The sequence below is a fragment of the Coffea eugenioides genome, chromosome 3 (assembly GCF_003713205.1).
Source record: "Coffea eugenioides isolate CCC68of chromosome 3, Ceug_1.0, whole genome shotgun sequence".
NCBI lineage: Eukaryota > Viridiplantae > Streptophyta > Magnoliopsida > Gentianales > Rubiaceae > Coffea > Coffea eugenioides.
In genome coordinates, this window is record NC_040037.1 from 37781809 (window position 1) to 37807672 (window position 25864).

General features: G+C 37.7%; 2 non-coding genes and 1 pseudogene across 2 annotated transcripts; all 3 read right to left on the minus strand.

The window, feature by feature from the left end:
- Nucleotides 1–1101: 1101 nt before the first annotated feature.
- LOC113766546 lies at nucleotides 1102–25246 on the minus strand (annotated as a pseudogene).
- On the minus strand, nucleotides 9241–9347 carry LOC113767253. Its single transcript, XR_003467968.1, has one exon. It is a non-coding gene; the product is annotated as a small nucleolar RNA R71 (small nucleolar RNA).
- LOC113767202 lies at nucleotides 14372–14478 on the minus strand. Its single transcript, XR_003467921.1, has one exon. It is a non-coding gene; the product is annotated as a small nucleolar RNA R71 (small nucleolar RNA).
- Nucleotides 25247–25864: the final 618 nt, after the last annotated feature.

The window sequence follows — 25864 nt, forward strand, 5'->3', positions numbered from 1 at the left end:
GTGGCATATCAGTAGCTTTTTCAACTACGAAACGACGAGAATAAACTTGAAAATTAGAACAAGATAACCGAGTTGTGAAATTTGGTGGACTGTATAACTCAGATAATAAAGGTGAAGGGTTTAGTAAAATAGGAGAAGAAAAAAAGAAACATTATTCTAACTCACAAGGCATACCTTGTTTCATAAAATAAGGAGTAGATTCAAAGAAAAATAACATCAACACAAGTAAAAAATCAATTTAAAACTTGACTATAACATCTATACCCTTTTTGCACTAGTGCATATTCTAAGAAAATACATTTAATAGCATGAAAATCTAATTTATCTATCTTGAGAGCAAGCTGATGAACAAAACACATACATCCAAAAATACGAAGAGATAATTTAAATACAGATTCATGAGAAAAAAGAATGAAGTGAGGCAATTGGCTTCCAAGAATATTAGCTGACATGCAATTAATTAAATAACATGCGGTTAAAATTACATCACTCCAAAATTGTTTGGGCACATTCACGTACAACAAAAGTGTTCGAGCAATTTCGACTAAATGTCCAATTTTTCTTTCGGCAACTCCAATTTGTTGTGAAGTATGGGAACAAGAGAACTGATGAATAATATTAGATTTAGTCATAAAAGTATCAAAAGAAGTTAAAAAATATTCTTTTGTATTATTATTGTGAAGTATACGTATAGGCATACCAAATTGATTCTTTATTTCTGTAACAAATGCACAAAAAATGAAATATAGTTCTAAATGATTTTTCATTAAATAAAATCACGTAACTCTGGTAAAGTCATCAACAAAGATTACAAAATATTTAAAACTTAACTTTGAAGTGACTCAACTAGGATTCCAAACATCAGAATGAACTAATAAAAAGGGTTCAGAAACTCATTTATTGACTCTAGGGGCAAAAGAAACACGAATATGCTTTTCTAACTAACAAGACTCATATTCTAATGAAGACAACTGATTCAAAGTAGGAACCAACTTCTTCAAATTTTGTAGAGATGGATGACCAAAATAACAGTGAATTTTAAGAGGAGAAACAGTAGCAAGACACGTAATCGGACCATTGGAGTTAAGAAAATAAAGACCATTATGCTAATGCCCTCCACCAATCGTCCTTTTTATCTTCAAATCCTAAACGACAACGAAAGTAGGAGAAAAAGTAACTGAACACTGTAAGAATTTAGTAAACTTACTAACAGACATTAGATTAAAAGGCAAATTGGGTACGTAAAGAACAGATGATAGCGGAAGAGATTGGTTAACTTTTACAGTGCTTGGTCCTTTAACTTTAGTTATAGATCCATCAGCTAAAGTAGTATGAAAAAAGAAAGTAAACTGTTAAAAATTAGAAAAATTTCTAGAGATACCTGACATATGATCAATAACCTCGGAATCAATAATCCACGAGTCAAAATTAGAGGATATGGAGAGACAAGCCATAGCATTACCTTTTTATACTAAAGAAGCAGAGAGAAAAGATACATGATTTGCAGTTTGGTACTGTAAAAATTTAACATAATCTTTTTCGGATATGGTAAAAGTCTTCTGGGACCCTTGTGCTGAAGAACTTGATTCAGTTTGGTCAATGATAACTGCATTAGCAAACAAAGGAGGTTTTCCAACTAAATTCCAACAAATATCACGAGTGTGATTTTTTAAACCACAATGAGTGTACTCACGGATGTCTCGAGCTCCACAACCTCCTCTACTTCTTCCTCCACGAGAGCCACGCCCAAAACTAAATTGCTCACGTCGAAGACTAAGTTGCTCTATCCGAAACAGACTTGTCATTAATTAGAGCACCATCACCCTATGCATTATCCTTAAATGCAAAACGTAAGACACGAGTATACGTCTCGGTAAAGGATAGTAATTGTTCACCGGCTAAATTTTGAAATTTGATTAGTTCAAATTCTGACTTAAGACCAGCCAAGAATTTGAGCATAAGCATTTGTTCTCTTTACCTCTGCATAATTGTAATATCACTTGAGAAAGACATTACAATATTTAATTCTTCTGAAATTCACTTGAGATCTGCAAAGTATTCAGTTATTGCCTTGTTATCTTGTTGCAATTGAAAATACTCCAAAGAAATATCATATATCCATAAAAGATTATTGCAGTATAATTACTAGACATAATCCCAAACTTCGTTTGTTGTCTCACAACGAAAAAACATATAAGCAATTAGTGGCTCCATAGAATTCCATAGTGCTCCAAGAATTTGGGCATCCTCTTGAATCCATATTAGTCTCTTGTTATCCTCCGTAAGAGAGTTATCTGTGAGATATTGTTGCTTTCCTAAACCAATCAGATAAATCTTAATAACTTTTGACCACTGTTGATAATTAATGTCTTTCAACTTTCAATTTGTGATTTAAGGCATCACCATTGGCATAATATTTGTGGACGTCATGATGCGTTTTCATAAACTTTTAGCCATAGCGAATAGCACTTCAAACCAAAAAAATAGTTAAAATTTGTGATGAACAATACCTTGGAACAGTAAAGCGTGAACAGTAATGCGATGAATAGTATCACATGAACAGGACCTTGGAACAGTACCGCGTAAACATTATGCAATGAACAGTATCGCGTGAACAGGACTTTTGTTAAGATGTTTAACCCTAAACCTAAGACTTTAGCTCTGATACCATGAGAATATGTATTTTATGAGAAAAACATCTAGTACCCATATTATGAGTACCTAACTAATATTTATAATAGTACAAATCTAACAACTATTTATAAAAATATCTTTATTAATTTATTATCTACAAAGAGTACTTATATTTTCTTAACAGTAACAAAACATTGAAAACTTGATATAACGTTTTAGCACTTCCAACTACATAGCAGCCTATCAATTTTACGAATTGTCCCACAAGCTGGCCAACTGCACCAGATGCTCCAGATACAAATACTTTTTCTCTCTTATTTTGGATTGCAAACCCCATACAACCCACTATAAGCAGTCAAACCAGGCATACCTACAAGAAACAAAACTATCACTGTGCTAAAAGAAGAAAAGCTTAAGAATTATGTGATGCCAACTTTGAAGGACTATCAATGGAAAAAATGAATTGCGGCCTTCCTGGAACCTTTATTCTTTAAGAAGAACTAAAGTTGCCCGAAAGTTATCATTCTACCATGTGCCATTGTTATTGAAGGAATCACATCAATCTGGTTTCTCATGTACAAGTGCAGTCGTAAAAGAAGGTCTTTAAGAACCAGGGACAGTGTCCGTCCATTAAAAGCTAAAACTAATAAGTATTCTGTCTCCAAGCTGTAAGAAAAGGAACCAGGGGCCCTAAGGGTGGTTCAGCAATAGGAAGGGAAGGATCTTGAAGTTATTCAGGTAATGCAATTTGCAGAAGACACATGTTTAGATTTATTCACGAATTCCTACTTGCTAAAACTTCCTTTGAAAAACTCGATTTTCATGTCTTCTCTTATTTCTCCCATCTTTTGGCCCGAAATCATTTCAGATCGCCCAACTATTAACATTAGCATGTGCAACTTACAATTAGTAGTCACACATTCTCATTATCTAAGCAAACTTGAAAGCTCTGAGCTGAACCAAATCCATAGAGTGCTTTTCTAACAAAGCTCTTTTGATGCGTCATATATTAATGTAAAAAAAGTGCAACTCTTTTATATTTAGTTTTAGTTCTCAAGGCTACAAGAATCAAATTTTGAATTAAATTTTGATTTCTTAGAAAATTTCAGTTACAACATCTCCAATTCTGAAAAGATATCTCTTTGTGCAGACACACTCTCCTGAGAACTCAATATATTCAATTCCAAGTTCTCAAGGTTCTAGGGACCAAAATTCTTACCTAATTATTAGCTAGTGTTGACTTTTTTGGCATGAGTTTCTGTCCCACATAGGTGGGATAGGTCTTGGGGGGAGTGTTTGAGAATTATAAATTAACACTCTCCCCTCCCAATTGAAACACACCAAAATTTTGTATTCTTTCTTCTTCCAAATTAATAAGAGCAGGTTGCTTAAACGGTGCTCGAAAATTAGGCACATTTGGCCAAAATTCGTTATCAATTTCGAGTGTATTTTTTTTTCCTTATCTCTTTTATTACGCATCTGATAGTTGCAATTTTGAGTGAAAAATTATCCAATTTTTCCGACAAGTGGTATCAAAGTCGAAGGTTCGCCCTTTGGTTTGTTTGTAATTTGTTCTATTGAATACTATCATTTGAGTCTGTAATGGCGTTAGACGATTCACCGATAAATGAGTCCAGGGCATTGGCTTTCTCGTCCACATGATCGAGGATTCCAATGTAAAGTTTGAAACTGGCGGTGGAGATATTTGACGGTACTGGTCATTTCGGCATGTGGTAAGGCAAAGTCATAGATTCCATTTTTCAACAGGGTCTTGACATTGCCATTGAAAAAAAGAAACCAGATGACATGGAAGAAAAGGAGTAAAGTACCATAAATCGGTTAGCATGTTGAACTATTCAATCATGTTTGTCCAGAAAGCAAAAGTATGCTTTCAAGAACGAGTAGATTCCATTTTTCAACAGGGTCTTGACATTGCCATTGAAGAAAAGAAACCAGATGACATAGAAGAGAAGGAGTGGAGCACCATAAATCGGTTGGCATGTGAAATTATTCGATCATATTTGTCCAGAAAGCATAAGTATGCTTTCAAGAACGAGACTTCTGCATGAAAATTGTGGAAGGCATTGGAGGAGAAGTTTTATGAAGAAGAGTGGTCAGAATAAACTCCTTATGAAGAAAAGATTGTTCCGATTTGATTACCAACCAGGTACTAGTATGAATGAATATATCACTATATTTAATCAGTTAGTAGCAGACCTGTTAAATTTAGATGTGAAATTTGAAAATAAAGATTTGACTTTGATGTGTTGTCATCCCTTCCTAATGAATTTGAACATTTGGAGACTACGTTACTTCATGGGAAGGAGAATGTGTCTTTAGATGCTGTATATTCTGCTTTGTATAGTCATGAATTGAGAAAGTAGGATAAAATGAAAAACAAAGTAGTTACAGCAGATGAAGCGTTAGTGGCAAGAGATCGTCAGCAAAGCCAATCAAAGGGAAAAAGAGGAAGGTCCAAATCAAAAAATATAATTGTCAAAGATGGGTGTGCTTTCTATCATGAGAAAGGGCACTGGAAGAAAGCCTGTTCAAAATTGAAGAAAAAAGAGAAAGCTCCGCAAGACTTAAATGTTGTAGAGTGCAAAAGTGATGCGGAATCAGATTTCTCTTTGGCTGTATCACCTTCAATATCCCATCCAGATGAGTAGATTTTGGATTCAGGTTGTACCCACCATATGTCTCCTATGCAGGAATGATTCTTTGAATTTGAAGAACTTGATGGTGAAGTTGTTTACGTTGGAAATGACAATTCATGTAAAACAGTTGGGATAAATTCAATCAAACTGCGTAATCATGATGGATCCACCAGAATCTTGAAGGATGTTCGGTCGTGCCAAATTTGAAGAAGAATCTTATTTCTTTGGGGGCCTTGGATCAAAAGACCTGATTATAATGATGCGAGATGAAATTCTTAAATCAATTTCGGGAACACTTGTGATGTTGAAAGGTGTGAGGAAGAATAATTTGTATTACTACCAAGATAATACAGTTGTTAAGATAGCAGTTGCAGCAACATCTTCCAATAGCAAGAAGGAAGTGGAGGCAATAAAGTTGTAACACATGCAGTTGGGACATGCTGGTGAAAATCTTTGCAAAATCTTGCCAAGTAAGAATTGTTGAAAGGTACAAAAGCTTGTAAATTAGAATTTTGTGAGCATTGTATTCTGAAAAAATAGAGAATAGTGAAATTTAGCACTGGCATCCATAATACCAAAGGTATTTTGGATTATGTGCATTTAGATGTGTGGGGACCTCTCAAGACTCCATCCCTTAGATACATGTACTATTTTGTCACTTTTGTTGATAATTTTTCTAGAAGAGTTTGGACATTTACTATGAAGAACAAAGATGATATGCTAAGTATTTTCCTTAAATGGAAAACTCAGGTTGAAAACCAGACGAGAAGAAAGATCAAGGTTCTCCGAACAGACAATGATGGAGAATACAAGAGTGATTTCTTCCAGGAGAAATGCCAAGAGTGTGGCATAGTTCGGCACTTCACAGTTAGAAAAATACCGCAGCAGAACAGGGTGTCAGAGCGTATGAACGAGACACTAGTGGAGAAAGTTCGTTGCATGCTGGGTTAGGCAGAAAGTTTTGGGTTGAAACTGTGGCATACACTCAACATCTCATCAATCGCTTGCTATCATCTGCAATAGGTGGCAAGACTCCGTTAGAAGTATGGTTTGAAAAACTTGCAACAGACTATGATTTTTTGCATATCTTTGGTTCTACTGCATATTATCATGTAAATGAATTAAAATTGGATCCACGCGCAAAGAAGTTTCTCTTTATGGGTTTTAATACTGGAGTTAAGGAATATCGTTTGTGGTGTCTAAAAGTAAAGAAAATCATTATCAGCAGGGATATTACCTTTGATAAATCTGTCATGTTGAATAAGGTAACACAAGATGGGACCAGTGGTACTCCGTAACAGGTGGAGTGTACGCCGAAACATGTGGAGTTTGAGCAAATAATAGTGAGATCAGCAAACAACACCATCAATGACTCTCCTATGGCAAAAGAGGAGTCAGATGAGAAAGAGATTTCAACCCTAGAACCTCAACAGCAGCAAGAATCAATTGCCGTCAATAGGCAAAGACGAGAAATTCAAAAACCTGCTCGTTTTACTGATATGGTGGCCTATGCACTTCTAGTTGTTGATGATGTCCCATCCACCTTTTCTGGAATAGTTCAAAGTACAGAAAATGATAGATGGAAAGATGCTATGTGATAAGTTAATATTTAACGTACATTTTGTACAAATTTGACATGAATTTTTGGTATGTTTTTAGAAGATTAAAGTCATATTTGAACTCTTTTGGCGATAATTGCTTAAATATTGTTTAAGGGTTCAAAAAATTGATAAATGAGTGGATTAATGCGTTAATTTTGTGAAATTGTGAAGGTAATTGATGTATGAAATTCATACACAAGCTGAAAGAAATGTAAGGGTCATCCAGAGGATAAAGTACACAAGAAATTGGGAGCAAAAATGTAGAAAAAATGGGAGAAGTGAAAAACTGGAAAATTCCTCAACACGGATCCGAGCCCGGATCTGTGTGTACAAGATGGATCCGACCCCTCGTCTGTACTTCTGGCGGAGTGTATCCGAGGTCAGGACGATCCGACCTCGGATCCATCATGGGAAGTCCTCGGATCTAATGATCCGAGTTCAGATCAAGTTTCAGCCCTCGGATCCGAGGCTCGGATCTGCTTCTCTCCTCAGCAAGTGGCACAGCCGTTTTTCTTTATCTTTCTCACAATTTTTCCAGCTATTTTGAGGGACAGAAATCGGTGGCACATGCTTCTGCAACAAAAGAGAAGACCAAATGAGTGTAGACAAAAAGAAACATCATATCTTTGACTTCTTTTTACAAAATTTGAATGGAGAAAATTATGAAGTGAGAGGAATGGAATTTCTACCACTTTTTATGCAGAAACACAGGGGAGGAGCCAGGCATTACCATACGTAGCTAGTTTTCCTTCTTGTAACAAGTTTTCTCTCTAGCTAAGAGTTCTTGGAGAAGCATTTGGAGTTTTCACTTGTAACCATCTTGTACAAGAACATAGCAGGAATTGGAGGGTTTCACCATCAATTGGCTAAGCTTTCTTTTATCTTTCTTGTACTTGTACTTCATGATGTTTTGCATTAATAAACTTGTGAGTTTGATTGTTAAATCATTCATGAGTAGCTAAACTCCTTAATCTAGGGAGTAGATGAAACTTATGGCTAAATAATACTAATTGAATGTGATTTACACTTGTTATATCTTGTATTAACTTGTCTACTTGTGTAGCTGTGATTACTTGTTATTGATTGATCACCAATAACATGTTTATGGTATTATTATTCAATGAGAATTGGTATTAACAATGGAAACACATGAGTAGAGCTTAAGTTGTATGTTCATGAAAATAGAGATACACTTAAGTGGATTACTTAACATTTCATGAAAGAAAACAGAGTAGTGGTAGTATTTTACCATGAAAATAGGGAAAACTGAACTACTCTAGGCCATTTCATCAAGAGAATGAGATTTGGTAATCTTGGAAATGAATCTCTGGTTAAACAAGAATAATAACAAGAGGTAAATCCATTCATTTGTGTTGATTATGCCATAAGTGGAATTTACATCCCTAGAGTCTTTCTTGAGTAAGAATTCTTCATTTGCATTTAGCATTTGTTAAACTAGATTTGCAGATCATATTTGTAGATTATAGCAATAAACTTTCCCTGCTCAAATTCATTGTAAGTCTAAATAATAGAGAAAAATAAGGGTCTAGTACTTGTTTCAATTGCTCCTCGTGGGATTGACCCGATACATACCCTACATTACAATTGCGACTTGTATACTTGCAGTCCAACGGGTGTAAAATCGGAATTAAACTTGCATTGATATAAAAATCCCGTCAAGTTTTTGGCGCCGTTGCCGGGGAGCGGCAATATTAGGGCCTAATCATCTCTATTAATTTAGATATTTTCATTGTTTTTATTCAAGTTGTTGAATTAAAACTGCAAAATTTCTCTTATTTTTTTTGTTGTGTATGCACCGGGCGTCTCGAGAAGTTGCACTTTTCGATCCAGAAATTGAGAGGACATTACACAGACAAAGGAGGAACACACTACTGCAAGAGGAACAAGAGATTTGGCAACCAATAGAGGAAATCTTAATAGAGCTTCCATTTGAAGAAGAAATGGCAGAAAACGAAGCAAATAGGCGAGTTCTACGAGATTTTGCTCTACCAGGAACACAAGAATCTCAAACGAGTATAACAAGGCCTACGGTAAATTTTAACAATTTTGAGATTAAACCATCACTTATCCAAATGGTTCAACAATCTCAATTTGGAGGTAATGCAGTAGAAGATCCTAATACGCACTTAACTACATTCTTGGAAATTTGTGATACAATTAAAATGAATGGAGTTAGTGATGATGCTATAAAGCTAAGATTGTTCCCATTTTCATTGAGAGATAAGGCCAAACTTTGGCTACACTCTCATGCTCTTAATACTTTCACCGGATGGGATGATTTATCAAGAGTATTCTTAAATAAGTATTTTCCACCAGGTAAGACTGCTAAACTTAGAATGGATATCACTAGTTTTAGTCAATTGGAAGGTGAATCATTATATGAGGCATGGGAAAGGTTTAGAAATTTGTTTCGGAAATGTCCACATCATGGACTGCCGAAGTGGTTAATCATACAAACCTTCTATAATGGTTTAGCTTTTTCTACTAAAACAATGATCGATGCAGCTGCAGGTGGAGCTTTAATGGGTAAATCACCCCAAGAAGCTCAGAATTTGATAGAAGAAATGACTGCAAATAACTATCAATGGGCCAATGAAAGAGGTAATACAAGACGTCACGCAGGTATGATAGAAATGGACACTCTCAATATGCTGAGTGCTCAAATGAATAATGTGATGAAGTTGCAAAGTAGATAAGGTGGAGTTGGTCTAAGTTCATCTAATGCACATGTAGCGTGTTGTTCTATATGTGGAGGTGAACATGATACTAATGAGTGTGCTGATTCTGAGCAGGTACAATTCGTCAATAATTACAATCGTAATACTCAAAATAACCCCTACTCGAATACTTACAATCCAGGGTGGAGAAATCATCCAAACTTTGGATGGAAGAATCAAGGAAATCAACCAAGGCCAACCAATCCACCGGGGTTCCAATCAAGGCAACCACAAGCTGAAACTAAACCGGGTTGGGAGATTGCAGTGGAAAAACTTGCTAAAGTTACCGCGGACAGATTTGAACAAGTAGAAGGGAGACTGGATCAACTCACTACAATGTACAGGAATGTAGAGGTCCAAATTGGTCAAATTGCTAGTTCTTTGAATAATCGAAATCAAGGAGAATTACCTAGCAAAACAGAGGTCAATCCTAAGGAGCATGTCAAAGCCATTACTCTTCATAGTGGTAAGCAATTAGAAGATCCTCTTGTGATGGAAGTTGAGAAAGATAAGAATGAAAAACAAGAAGAAAAGCAGAGGAACCAAGAGGCGATAGTAGAAGAAAATAGCCGGGAGAAATCAAGAGAAAATCAACCATCATCTTCCGCTACCATTCCAATACCTCCTGCGGTTCCATTTTCACAAAGATTAAAGCAAAATAAGTTTGATAAAGATTTTGAAAAATTTGTTAAACTTTTCAAACAATTGCACATTAACATTCCTTTTGCCAATGCTATTTTGTAGATTCCGTCTTATGCGAAATTTCTCAAGGAAATCATGACTAGAAAAAGAAAGTTGGAAGACTGCGAAACAATAGCATTAACGGAGGAATGTAGTGCAATTATTCAAAATAAGCTGCCACCGACGTTGAAGGATCCGGGGAGTTTTTCTATACCTTGCACCATAGGTAACGTTGATTTTTCTAAGACATTGTGTGATCTTGGTGCTAGTGTATCATTAATACCTTTAACGGTGGCTAGACAATTGGGTTTGCATGAGCTTAAACGCACTAATATTACTTTGCAACTAGCGGATCGGTCTATTAGATATCCATTGGGAGTGTTGGAGAATGTATTGATAAAAGTTCAAATATGGCTTTAATCTTCTAAAAACATACCAAAAATTCATGCCAAATTTGTACAAAATGTACGTTAAATATTCACTTATCACTATGGAAGAAGAGATGTAATCTCTTTAGAAGAACAAGATGTGGAAGTTGACACAACTACCGAAGGGCAAGAAGGCAATTGGATGCAAATGGGTATTTGTAAAAAAAGAAGGATTTCCTGACAAGAATGATGTTCGCTACAAGGCAAAATTGGTAGCTAAAGGTTATGTTCAAAAGGAGGGAGTTGATTATAATGAGATATTTTCTCCAGTGGTTAAACATTCCTCTATTAGAATCCTGTTAACCTTGGTAGCACAGTTGAATTTGGAACTAACTCAACTTAATGTGAAAACCACGTTCCTTCACGGTGACTTGAAGAAGGAAATTTATATATCTCAGTCAGATGGATTCAATGTTGCTGGTAAAGAGAATTGAATTTGTAAGTTGAGCAAATCATTGTGTGGATTGAAGCAATTACCGAGACAATGGTACAAACGATTTGACCAGTTCATGATGGGTCACAAGTACACAAGAAGCAAATACGACCAATGTGTGTATTTGCGCAAGTTACGAGATGAGTCCTATATCTACTTACTCTTGTATGTTGATGATATGTTGATAGCGTCAAAGAGCCAAGTTGAAATTAATAAATTGAAGACTCAGTTGAGTAAATGATTTGAAATGAAAGATTTGGGAGAAGCCAAAAAGATTTTCGGCATGAAAATAAGTAGAAATAGAAATGAGAGACAAGTTTTGTCTCACACAGAAGTAGTATTTGGAAAAGATACTATAATGATTTGGTATGAATGGAGATTCAAAACTTGTAAGCACTCCGGTTGCTCCTCATTTGAAACTTACCAACCTATTATCTTCAAAGACGGATGAAAAGCGAGCATACATGGCGAAAGTCCCGTATGCTAATGCATTTGGTAGCTTGATGTATGCAATGGTATGTACGAGATTCGACATTTCACAAGCAGTTAGTGTGATAAGCAGGTTCATGCATGATCCGGGCAAGGGGTCATTGGCAAGCTGTGAAATGGATTTTGTGGTATATCCAAAATATTGTAGATGTTAGATTAATATTTGAGCAGGATGAATCACTTGGTCAATGTGTAATTGGATATTGTGAATCTGACTATGCAGGTGACTTGGATAAGCGACATTCTACAACTGGCTACTTGTTCACGTTTGCCAAGGCGCCAATTAGTTGGAAATCTACTTTACAGCCAACAGTGGCTTTATCTACAACAGAGGCAGAGTACATGGTGATTACCAAAACTGTGAAGGAGGCAATTTGGCTTCAAGGATTGCTTGGAGACTTGAGAGTTGGTCAAAAACACATTGATGTGTTTTGTGACAGTCAGAGTGCTATTCACTTAGCGAAGAACCAGGTCGTGCACGCTAGAACGAAGCACATTAATATTCGCTATCATTTCGAGCGGAAAATTCTCGAAGAAGAGGAGATTTTTCTCCAAAAGATTTGATAGGGTATTAATTGTTAGTAATTTTATCGTTAATTTTCCTCTTTATCCTTGCCAAATATTGTTTTAATTGTCAATATATATTTATATTTGGTATTTGAATATAATTTCAGAAAGTGGAGCAGAAAAATACTAAGGGGACCTTCTTGAGAAGATTTCTCCACACGTGAAAGCTTCTAAAGCTTCTAAAAGCTTTCCACCATCAGCCCAAATTGTGCAAACCAACGGAATTGCTGATGAACGGAATTGCTGATGAAGAATTGAATTGATATGATGAAATCCACTAGCAATAAGAAATCAAAGCGGGGACCACGTAGAAAGTTTGTTCTTATTGTGGGAGATATACTCATTAGTCAAGGTGTTGGCTTTGATGATTGAGCTTTTCCAATTTGCTTCCTACGTCACTAGTTCTCTTAGGAAACTAGTGCTAAAATAAAATAAGGGAAAGGCATTAGACGATAGTTTTTCATAAGACATTAGACTAGTTTTGGAGTTTTCTCTCCAGAGAAGCTCCGTAGGAGGATAGAGGTAGTTTTTGGTTTTCAGAGGAGGAGTTCTTCCTTCTCTTGTTGTGTGGTGTGCAACTTTTCTTAAAAGAGTTTAGCGAGACTCAAGTTTCTTCCTAAATTCTTAGTTAGTTATTTATGTATTTGATTCCATTTAAATTGCGTGGGAATTTTCTTATGAGGCGTGGCTAATTTTCTCCTCTAGTCCAGGATCAACGCGAAGACGCAGTCCCAAATATCTGTGAGATCTAATTAATTTTACGTGTTCCTTAATTTATTAATATTTGCATGTTTTCTATTTTAATTTCCATGGGATTATTTTGTTAATTGGATATCAAGGGCCCGATGTGCAATTTGACTTATTAATCTCTTGTCAAATTAATCAATTAAATCCGTAATTGTTTAGTTGATTAATATTAGTGACAACTAGTATTTTCACATACTAGGGGGACATGCAATCTGATTTAAATAACCCTCGTAGCGTGTTATTAATTTGGGTTAGGCTTTTCTAGTTTTTAATGCAATTAGGAAATTAATTCCTACGGTCGTACCTAGGAGTATTTCCTGGTTAGGGGTAATCAACGGTCGTACCTTGGTTATCAATAAATTAAGGAAAAGCTGGTCGTTAGAGTTTATCGGCGACTATAACTAACCTGTTAATAAAATTAAGTGAACCTTCTTTGCATCAATGATCGGATGAATGGACTGTGTCTGCGTAGTTGTATCTTTGGCTAGAATTTATTTATCATTTATTTAATTGCTATTTACAATTGTATTAATTAATTATTTATTTTTGGTTAAATTATTTAATTATTTTTAGTTAAATTGTTTAATTATTTTTAGTTTATTTCTGATAAAAATCCCCCGTGTCCCGAACTTGAAAGGAATCAAATTTTTCCCAGTCCCTGTGGATTCGACCCTACTCACTACTATACACAGAAAATTTATTTTTCTCGAGTAGGTATTTATTATTGCACAGGCTCGACACCTGTCAATTTTTGGCGCCGTTGCCGGGGACTGGCGTTAATCATTTGTTTCTTTTTAAGTTCATTTTTTTTCTGGTATTTTTCTAGTTTATGCCTCGCTCTTCTCGTACAGGCGAATTAATTTTCGACCCTGAAGTAGAGAAGACCGCGCGTAGAACGAGGAAAGAAACCAGGCGGCTCAGGGAGGAGCAATACGATATTGCACCTCAGGAACTTGATCCAGAGGTTGAGCCGACAAATTTGTCTGGTGACAATTCAAGTGATTCAGACCAAGAGGAAGTCACTATGGCAAATGCACGAACACTAAGGGAGTTGGCTGCTCCTGATTTAAATCAGCAGCCCTTGTGCATTACTTTTCCACATTTAAATGATGACACTCCCTTTGAACTAAAATCTGGTCTAATTCATCTCTTGCCATCTTTTCATGGTCTACCAGGTGAGGAGCCCTACAAGCACTTGCAAGAGTTTGACGTCGTTTGCAACAGTATGAAGCCTCCGGGAATTACTGAAGAGCAAATAAAGATGAGGGCCTTCCCCTTCTCTTTGAAGGACTCCGCGAAAGACTGGCTCTACTACCTACCGCCTGGTAGTATCACCACGTGGGACCAATTGAAGAAAAAATTCTTGAAAAAGTACTTTCCGGCATCTCGAGCTGCAAGCCTAAGGAAGGAGATATGTGGCATCAAACAACACCCAAGCGAGTCTCTCTATGAGTACTGGGAGAGGTTTAAGAAACTGTGCACCAAATGCCCTCAACATCAGATAAGTGAGCAACTACTCATCCAATATTTCTATGAGGGATTACTTTTCAGGGACAGAAGTATAATCGATGCTGCAAGTGGAGGAGCGTTGGTGAACAAAACTCCTCGAGGAGCCTGGGAGTTGATTGAAGGGATGGCTGAGAACTCACAGCAGTTTGGTTCAAGAGAGGACATCCCGACGCGTAGGGTGAATGAGGTAGAAACATCCTCTATTCAACAGCAACTCTCCGAATTGACATCTTTTGTGCGACAACTAGCTGTGGGGAATACATCGCAAGCCAAAGTGTGCGGGGTATGCACTGCCGTGGGTCATCCTACGGAAATGTGTCCATTGGTTCAAGAAGAAACTGCTGAACAGGTGAACATGGCTGGCCACGCGCCCGCGCCAAGAAAGCCGTACGACCCATACTCAAGTACCTACAATCCTGGTTGGAGGGATCACCCCAACCTTAGTTATGGAGGAAATAGGCAGTCTAACTTTGTGCCAAATAGACAGCAAGGACACCAACAGCAGTACCATCATCGCCCACCACCACTTTCAAACTCAAGTCCGTCCATGGAAGAGATGATGAAGCAATTACTTGCTAATCAACAAAAGACGGATTCAGACCTGCAAAGCATGAGAAATCAACTGGGACAGGTGCAATCATTGCAAAATCAAATGAATCAAATGGCTATAACAATCAACCGTTTGGAGTCCCAAGTTCAAGGAAAATTGCCATCTCAACCTGAGGCAAATCCAAAGAATGTAAGTGCAATGACTTTAAGGAGTGGCAAGGAAGTTCAAGGACCCGAACCGGTGATTCCTAAAGACAAGGACGAGGAACGGATTGAGAAAGAATTGGAAGAGGAGGGCACAGACAACAAAAATGCAAAGGTACCCTCGAACCCAATTCCTACAGCTAAAACTAATCCACCTCCCTTTCCTAGCAGGTTAGAGAAACCAAAGAAGCAAGACAAGGAAAAAGAGGTCCTGGAGATTTTTCGCAAGGTGGAGATCAACATACCCCTACTGGATGCGATTAAACAAGTACCCAGGTACGCAAAATTTTTGAGGGACCTGTGTGCCAACCGCAAGCGGTTGAAGGGGGATGAACGAGTTATAGTTGGGGAGAATGTTTCAGCAATTCTACAAAGAAAGCTTCCACCGAAATGCGGAGATCCAGGTATGTTTACTATTCCTTGTAGGATAGGTAATACTTTGATTGGGAAGGCCATGTTAGACCTAGGAGCCTCGATTAATGTCATGCCAAAGTCCATTTATGCTTCATTGAACTTAGGCCCTTTGAAAGAGACTGGGATAATAATCCAATTAGCTGACAGGACCAATGCATACCCTGACGGGTTGATTGAAGATGTTTTGGTAAAAATTAATGAATTGATTTTTCCAGCTGATTTTTATGTGCTCGACATGGAGGATGAACACTCCCGTGATCCGTCACCTTTGTTGTTAGGTAGACCCTTTTTGAGCACAGCCCGAACCAAAATTGATGTTAATAAGGGTACTTTGTCTATGGAATTTGATGGTGAGATTGTTCACTTTAACATCTTTGAGACCATGAAATATCCATCCGATTCAAATATTGGCTCTGTTTTCTCGGTAAATGTTATTGACCCTGCTATACAGGAGGTTTTTGAAATTGAAGGCAGGGATGAACTAGAGGTCGTCCTGACCAGGCACTTTGAGTCCGAAACGACCTCTAGGGTAGAGTTGAGTGAAGAGCTTAAATGCGTGATTGGATCGTTGCAAACGTTACCAACCACGAAGACAAGGTATGATCTTGCACCGATTTTCATACCCGAACCTCACCAAAGGTTACTTCCATCTGTGGTGCAGGCACCTGTCTTGGAACTAAAACCACTGCCGAAACACCTAAAGTATGTATACTTAGGTGAAGGGGAGACACTTCCAGTGATCATCTCCGCGGGTTTATCAAAGGTTCAAGAAGAGAAACTACTTCGAGTTCTTAGGGAACATAAGCAGGCGATAGGATGGACCATCGCCGACATCAAGGGAATTAGCCCTGCGGTGTGTATGCACCGAATTCGACTCGAGGAGAATGCTAAACCCGTACGGCAAGCTCAACGGAGATTAAATCCTCTCATGATGGAGGTCGTAAAGAAAGAGATTTTAAAACTGCTGGACGTTGGAATTATATTTGCAATATCAGATAGCCCGTGGGTAAGTCCAGTACAGGTGGTCCCGAAGAAGGCAGGGGTGACAGTGGAATCAAACCAAGAGGGTGAGCTCGTACCAATTCGAAAGCCCACCGGATGGCGACAGTGTATCGATTACCGAAAGCTAAATGCCGTCACGAAAAAGGACCATTTCCCCCTCCCTTTCATTGACCAAATGGTGGAGCGATTAGCATGTCGAGCTTACTATTGTTTCTTGGATGGATTTTCAGGTTATTTTCAAATTGCCATCGCACCCGAAGACCAAGAGAAGACTACTTTCACCTGCCCATTTGGAACATTTGCATACCGAAGGATGCCATTTGGATTGTGCAATGCACCTGCTACCTTCCAAAGATGCATGGTAAGTATTTTTTCAGAATATGTTGAGAAAATTATTGAGGTTTTCATGGACGATTTCAGTGTATATGGTGAAAGTTTTGAAAACTGTCTAGATAACCTGAAATTGATCTTAGTAAGGTGTATAGAAACTAATCTCGTGCTTAATTGGGAAAAATGTCATTTTATGGTTGAACACGGGATAGTTTTGGGTCATGTAGTATCATCTACAGGTATTGAGGTTGATAAGGCAAAAATAGATGTTATATCTACTTTACCTTACCCCGCGAGTGTGCGGGAAGTTCGTTCCTTCTTGGGTCACGCAGGTTTCTATAGAAGGTTCATCAAAGATTTCTCGAAAATTGGAGCACCCTTGTTCCAACTTTTGTAAAAAGATGTATCCTTTGAATTCGATGAAACATGTAAGGGGGCATTCAATAAGTTAAAGGAGTTATTGACTTCCTCACCTATTATCCAACCCCCTGACTGGAACCTCCCATTCGAGATCATGTGTGACGCCAGCGACTATGCAGTGGGTGCGGTATTGGGTCAAAGAGTGGGAAAGGCAGCCCATGCTATCTACTACGCATCTCGAGCCTTGAACGGAGCTCAATTAAACTATTCAACCACCGAAAATGAGCTTTTAGCAGTTGTTTTTGCCTTAGAGAAATTTCGGTCTTATTTACTTGGTGCTAAAGTTATTATTTTTTCTGATCATGCAGCTTTGCGGTATCTGTTAACCAAGAAAGAGGTAAAACCGCGATTGATACGGTGGATATTGTTGCTACAAGAGTTCAACCTGGAGATCCGAGATAAGAAAGGGGCGGAGAATCTGGTAGCAGATCACTTGAGTCGAGTACAAGTCGTCGAAGATGACATCCCATTGAGAGAAGCATTCCCCGAGGAGCATTTATTTTCTATTAATTCATCTTTGCCTTGGTATGCAGATATTGTTAATTTTCTAGTCACTGACAAATTTCCTACAGGATGGCCTAAGGCAAAGAGAGACAAGTTGAGTAGCGATGCAAAGTTCTACATTTGGGATGATCCTTACCTCTGGAAGCGGGGTGCCGATCAAATCATCCGTAGATGTGTAAGTGAAGTTGAATTTCAATCTATTATAGCCTATTGTCACTCTTTTGCATGTGGAGGTCATTTTGGACCGAAGAGAACGGCTCGTAAGGTGCTAGAGAGTGGATTCTATTGGCCAACTCTATTCAAGGATGCCTACTCATTTTGTAAGTCATGTGATAAGTGTCAAAGAGTGGGTAATATCTCTCGTAGGGATCAAATGACTCAAACCCCAATGATTTTTGTTGAAATTTTTGACGTTTGGGGCATTGATTTTATGGGTCCTTTTCCTTCGTCCTTTGGTTTTTTGTATATATTGCTTGCTGTAGATTATGTTTCGAAGTGGGTAGAAGCAAAGGCTACCCGCACTAATGATTCCAAAGTGGTTGCAGAATTCGTTAAGTCTAATATTTTTGTTCGCTTTGGGATGCCGCGAGCAATTGTAAGTGATCGGGGTACTCATTTCTGCAACAAAACGATCGCTGCAATTTTTAGGAGATATGGTGTCTTTCACAAAGTCTCTACATCCTACCATCCTCAAACAAATGGTCAGGCGGAAGCATCAAACCGAGAGATCAAATCAATTCTAGAAAAGATGGTCCGACCCGATAGGAAGGATTGGAGTGTGAGACTAGATGATGCACTATGGGCATATAGGACGGCATACAAGACACCCATTGGCATGTCCCCTTACCGATTGGTATTTGGAAAGCCATGTCATCTCCCGGTCGAGTTTGAGCATAGAGCATTTTGGGCGGTCAAACAATGCAACATGGATATCGAGGAAGGCGGAATTCAAAGAAAGTTACAATTACTAGAGTTGGAAGAAATTCGAAATGAAGCATACGAGAATGCAGTGATCTATAAGGAGAAGAATCGGATCTTTCATGACCAACAGATCTCTAGGAAGACATTCGTCTGTGGGCAAAAAGTTTTACTATACCACTCCAAATTGAAACTATTTCCAGGTAAATTACGTTCTCGTTGGATTGGCCCTTTTGTTGTGACTAATGTCTTTCATTATGGTGCAGTAGAGATCCAAAGTTTGAAAACGGAGAAGAAATTTGTGGTGAATGGTCACCGTCTCAAGCCGTATTATGAAGGATTTCCAATTGAACGGGTGGAGATGATACAACTGGAAGACCCGATTTGCTTAGTTTAAGCAAATTCTAGACTCCGTCTAGCCAAAGACGTTAAAGAAAGGCGCTTTTGGGAGGCAACCCAATTTTTTATTTTGACAGGTGATCATGGCGTGCCCGTGCGAGGAGGGCACGCATTAATCTCACAAGTTCCAATTTCAAGGTCAGAGGATGTTTCTAAAACATGGCGTGCCCACGCCATGTTGGTAAAATCTCAACATTCCGAAGCGGAATCTTGGCGTGCCCGCGCGGAGAGGGCACGCGTTAATGTTCAAAAACTGATTCTCAAGGTCAGAGAATGTTTTCTAATCTTGGCGTGCCCACGCCATGTTTGATGAACTAAAACAAAGAAAAAAAAATTCAAATTTTTGCAATAAAAAAAAAATTTTCAAAAATCAAAAATCAAAAATCAAAAATAAAAAAAAAACAAAAACAAAAACAAAATACAATTACTTTCCTTCTTAATATGCAGTTTAGTTTATCAACAATTCAATTTCTGAATTTGAAAAAAAAAAATTGTAAGATCAAAAACTATTTTTTTTCACCTTCTTTTTCTCTTTTCTTTTTTTTCTTTCTTTCTTTCTTTTTCTTTTCTTTCTTTCCTTTCTTTCCTTTTTCTTTCTTCTTCTTCCCCGATTCCTTCTTCTTCCTCGCGCACTCCGCCTCGCTCTCTTCTCCTTGCGCGGCCTCCACTTGCGCGAGTCACCACCAGCAGCTCGCCTCCTCTTCTCTCTCTCAGCTTGGTTCTCTACCACCACAATCCTCCTTCTCTGCCGCGAGCCACAGACTGCCGCCAACGTCTCTCTCTATCACTTCGCCGCCAGCTCCAGAGCGCCTAGCGCTCGACCATTGTGTGGTTGTCCAGGCCGCCTCCCTCTCCTCCTCGCACCTCCACCAATGAAGACCGTCACCCACGCCGTCACTGCCCACAACCAGCTCAGCTGCACTTCACCAGCAGCTCGCCAGCCACCAGCTCTTCCTACCACCCAACTCCACCCGCACTCTCTTTTCTCTTTGAGCTCACAGCCGTGCGCAACCCAGCTCACGGACAGCCACGAACAGCGCCGCCACCTCCACCAGCTCTCCTTGCGCGACCTCCACCTACCCGAGCAACTGCCAGCCCGCCACCAGCTTGCGTCAACCTCCTACAACCCTCTTTTTCCTGGGTTTCTTGCTGAATAATCGCAGGAGGTGCTGGATTTTTCACTTGTGAGTTGTTTGGGGCTTCAACTGCAATTTAGGGGTTTCTTGGCAAATTGGTTACCATTTTGATTTTTTTTTAATTTTATTTCTGCTTTGCTTGGTGTTGTTGGATTTATCAGTGCTTTGGTTGGCCGTTTGATTTAATTTTTCCCTGTGAGTCCACCAGTGGTATTGGTTGTGGTAGTTTGCCTCCAATTTCTTAATCTTAAGTGATTGACTGTCCAAATGGAGACACTTGTTACGATTTTGGTCCAATTGTGTCTAATTTGCTGTAATTTGTGTCTAATTATGGGTAAATTGCTGAGATTGTTTGTTTAATCGGGAGGTGCCTTTAACACTTAAATTTGCTTATTGAAGTAGTTGCCTTGTGTGAGAGTCTTTTGTCTTTTTCATTTCAATTATTACATTGATTGGGGTGATTGAAGTGTGCATTTTGTTGTTTAAATTAACTAAGCGAGAGGCCCCAATATTTATTACAATTGTTATTACAATTTGTTGGAAATGGTTGTCTATTGTTGATTGGAGTGATATTTGGAGAAAATGGTGAGACTCAGATCAACCCCAGGGGCTGATGACTGGCAACAACTTCAGAGAATTTGGCAGCATTTATGCACCATGTGGGTGTTGAACCTCAATTACCGCCTAATCCACCGATGTCTTGACGATTTCAGGGGAGTTTCGTTGCCCTTCTTCTTATTTTTACTAATTAATTATTACATTGAGGGCAATGTGTACTTTAAGTGTGGGGGGAGATTTGGATTTGATTGGAGTTTCTTTAAATTGTTGCTTTTCTTATTGTTGTCTTGATGAATAAATGTGGCAACTCACTCTTCTATTGCTGGTTGTGATTTATCCTATGAATTTAGTTTAAGTGGCAAGTAAAGGCATGTTATCTTGGTGAATATCATGAGTTTAATGACTTGGTGCAAATTGTGGTTAACTTGTTTAGGCAATATAAATATTTTATTAGCAATTGTTGTGTGGATTGGGCAATTGTTGATCTCAGTTCTCCATGTTAGGAGATGACGTAGGCTATGATCTTTAATTATCTGATATTCTGGTGCTTTAATTGTGGTTAATAAATGGCTCTACTCCGCTAGTGTCATCACCCAATAACCGGGAGTCTTCACCACAAGTGTCGACTCTCGCGTCAAAAAGTGGCGATATCTATGAGTAGGTAGTCCTGAAGCTGTGAAGAGTTGAGTAACTGGGCTCTTTCATCTAAAAATGTCAGAGTTCACGTCAAAAGACTTGAATAGCTTGGGACTGAGCATTTATTGAAAAAAAAAATTAATTATTATCATAAAAAAAAAAGAGAAGAAAATAATAAGTAAGCTTATGATCATGTTGGCCTGCCGATCCTTGTTCTTCAATGTTGAGATTTTGATTTTCAGTTGACCCAATTGCTAACTTTTGCTAGTTTAATATTTTGATTTCTTAGACGAGTTAGCTATGAATTGGACGAGTCTATGATTTCAGGAGCTAACCGGGAGAAATATGTCTTGACACTTAGCCACTAAAACTTGATTTTGGGATAAGCGTAGCTTGGCAATAAATGAAATGAGAGTTAGCCATTGTTGAGTTTAGTGTTCCCATACTTGAGGACAAGCATGATTTAAGTGTGGGGGGAATTGATAGGGTATTAATTGTTAGTAATTTTATCGTTAATTTTCCTCTTTATCCTTGCCAAATATTGTTTTAATTGTCAATATATATTTATATTTGGTATTTGGATATAATTTCAGAAAGTGGAGCAGAAAAATACTAAGGGGACCTTCTTGAGAAGATTTCTCCACACGTGAAAGCTTCTAAAGCTTCTAAAAGCTTTCCACCATCAGCCCAAATTGTGCAAACCAACGGAATTGCTGATGAACGGAATTGCTGATGAAGAATTGAATTGATATGACGAAATCCACTAGCAATAAGAAATCAAAGCGGGGACCACGTAGAAAGTTTGTTCTTATTGTGGGAGATATACTCATTAGTCAAGGTGTTGGCTTTGATGATTGAGCTTTTCCAATTTGCTTCCTACGTCACTAGTTCTCTTAGGAAACTAGTGCTAAAATAAAATAAGGGAAAGGCACTAGACGAGAGTTTTCATAAGACATTAGACTAGTTTTGGAGTTTTCTCTCCAGAGAAGCTCCGTAGGAGGATAGAGGTAGTTTTTGGTTTTCAGAGAAGGAGTTCTTCCTTCTCTTGTTGTGTGGTGTGCAACTTTTCTTAAAAGAGTTTAGCGAGACTCAAGTTTCTTCCTAAATTCTTAGTTAGTTATTTATGTATTTGATTCCATTTAAATTGCGTGGGAATTTTCTTATGAGGCGTGGCTAATTTTCTCCTCTAGTCAAGGATCAACGCGAAGACGCAGTCCCAAATATCTGTGAGATCTAATTAATTTTACGTGTTCCTTAATTTATTAATATTTGCATGTTTTCTATTTTAATTTCCATGGGATTATTTTGTTAATTGGATATCAAGGGCCCGATGTGCAATTTGACTTATTAATCTCTTGTCAAATTAATCAATTAAATCCGTAATTATTTAGTTGATTAATATTAGTGACAACTAGTATTTTCACATACTAGGGGGACATGCAATCTGATTTAAATAACCCTCGTAGCGTGTTATTAATTTGGGTTAGGCTTTTCTAGTTTTTAATGCAATTAGGAAATTAATTCCTACGGTCGTACCTAGGAGTATTTCCTGGTTAGGGGTAATCAACGGTCGTACCTTGGTTATCAATAAATTAAGGAAAAGCTGGTCGTTAGAGTTTATCGGCGACTATAACTAACCTGTTAATAAAATTAAGTGAACCTTCTTTGCATCAATGATCGGATGAATGGACTGTGTCTGCGTAGTTGTATCTTTGACTAGAATTTATTTATCATTTATTTAATTACTATTTACAATTGTATTAATTAATTATTTATTTTTGGTTAAATTATTTAATTATTTTTAGGTAAATTGTTTAATTATTTTTAGTTTATTTCTGATAAAAATCCCCCGTGTCCCGAACTTGAAAGGAATCAAATTTTTCCCAGTCCCTGTGGATTCGACCCTACTCACTACTATACACAGAAAATTTATTTTTCTCGAGTAGGTATTTATTATTGCACAGGCTCGACACCTGTCAAGATTCGAACTACAGAGATTCCTGTAGATATGTTGACCAAGATAGTTACAAGATCCAAGTTTGAATATTGTTTAGACTTGGTCAACATTCTGGATATTTGAGTTGGCGTCTAAGGACGCAAATTTGAAAGTACCGCAATGACCGTTTATTATTTTGTTTGAGTGAGAATATTTGTGTTTGTGGTGGGATTAGAAATTATGCCAAGATGGAGATTTGTTGACTTTTTTGGTATAAGTTTCTGTCCCACATCGATGGGATAGGTCTTAGGAGAAGTGTCTGAGAGTTATAAATTAATACTCTCCCCTCTCAATTGAAACACACCAAAATTTTATATTCTTTCTTCTCCCAAATTAATAAAAGTAGGTTGTTTAGGCGGTGCTCGGAGATTAGGCATATTTGGCCGAACTCCGTTATCAATTTCGAGTGTATTTTTTTTTTCCTTATCTCTTTTATTACCCATCTAGTAATTGCAATTTTGAGTGGGAAATTATCCAATTTCCCCGACAGCTACAACATCTCCAATTCCTGAAAGATAACTGTTAGCAAGAGTGGAAGTTACCCAAGAGTCCAGTGTAATAGGAAAGGGGTACTTCTGTGTGCTCAATCTTGATAAGAGAATCAGATTCTGCTATTAGACTATACTCCTCCCATTTAGTTTGACCCCATGCCGAGTCACCCTTCTCGAACTTTGGGTGCCTTGAATCCACCACCTTAGCAACCCCAAACCCACCTATTGTCTGCAAGTTATCACCATTTAAGTTAAATGATGCAAACATAAGTTGTCAGTTACATCACTTATCATAAGCATACAGCAAAAACACATTCATATTCATTCTTTTAAAATGATTTGCAACAAATATCATTTGACAGATCTGATCTTAAAGTGGCATGGAATAAGAAATCATTAAATTCCTCCAACCATGAAAAGTTTCCAAGTGTTGGGAGTACAAATTGAAATTTTCAAAAAGAACCAAACAAAATTACTGTTTTAGCTTATTTGCAATTTTTCTATTATCTTGATTTCATTAGATTTTGGTTTTCCAAGACAAGGAATCTTGCTTCATAATTCACATGAAAACCGTCATCAAGCTCAGAAACTTGAACCAATTGTATAGATCATCCTCAACCACCAAAGACAAGATATTAGAAGGTCAATTTGGCCAAATAATATATACATGTATTGCAGTTGATTAGTAACAAATTCAAGAGAAGTATTAGCGTCTATTCAAAGGTTCCCCTTTTTCCGATTTCAGTTCCATTTCAGCTCACAAAAATTAACCATTTCTGCTTTCTGAAGAAGCCCTTTTAACACTTCACTATTTCCCTCTAAGAGAATAAAGTAAACAATGCATTCTCTTCCTAATGTACAAACCCCATACAAATCATTCCCAGCATAACACAACAGCAAAACAGAACTACACATTTCAATGACCAATAGCAGGAAGCAAGATATACTATACTTACAGAGCCAGGGGAGTAACCAGAGATTACATCCTGAAGAGAAGATTCTGGTTTTTGCATGAGAAGGCGCATAAAAGGATCACATGACAGGTATAGATTCTTAACCAACACCCCATTATTTGAGCTTTCTGGGACTTTCAAGCTTATGGTGGTGTGCGTCCTGATGTTGAAATCAGACTCCCCTGGGAGTCCAGTTACATAGACTTTCAACATCACCTGCTTGTTCTTCACCACCTCTGCTTCTTGTGCCATTGCAGCACTATCAATCGCTATGGTTGAGAGCAGAAAATTTTACAATCTTTTTCTGTGAATGCCTGTTAGATGCAGTGAGGGAACTTTTGAAACATATATTTGCTGGCTTTTGCAGGAGAGGATAAATTAAGCTATAGATGTAAGATATGACGTCTGTCCAACAAACAAACAAATGTGAAACAAAGCTGAACAAATGGCTGCATATCTCACTTATACAAGAAATTGTTCAATTGAATGATTACATAAACTGCTATAGTATTCCTTTACCAGATGAGATACTAAGACAAAATAAAAAGGGATCCCTGGTTTGAGAATTTGGTTTTTATGGTGCTAAAAGCCAACGAAATTTGAGAAACGAATGTATGTTTATTATTTTCAACTAGATGAATATATGTTTATTATTTTCCATTACTTTTAGAGACTATAGGTTTCCGTTAATCCTTATCTTCCAGACAAAAGGAGTTTGGCATGGCAAATAGAAAACCTACCAATAAGTGGAATAGCAGCCAACAAAAGAAAAGCCAAAAAAGATTTCCCATGATGATCAAGATACGAGCTCTAGCATTTCAATTTAAAAACATTTTTTCCCACTGCTAGAAACTTAATTTATAATCTAGG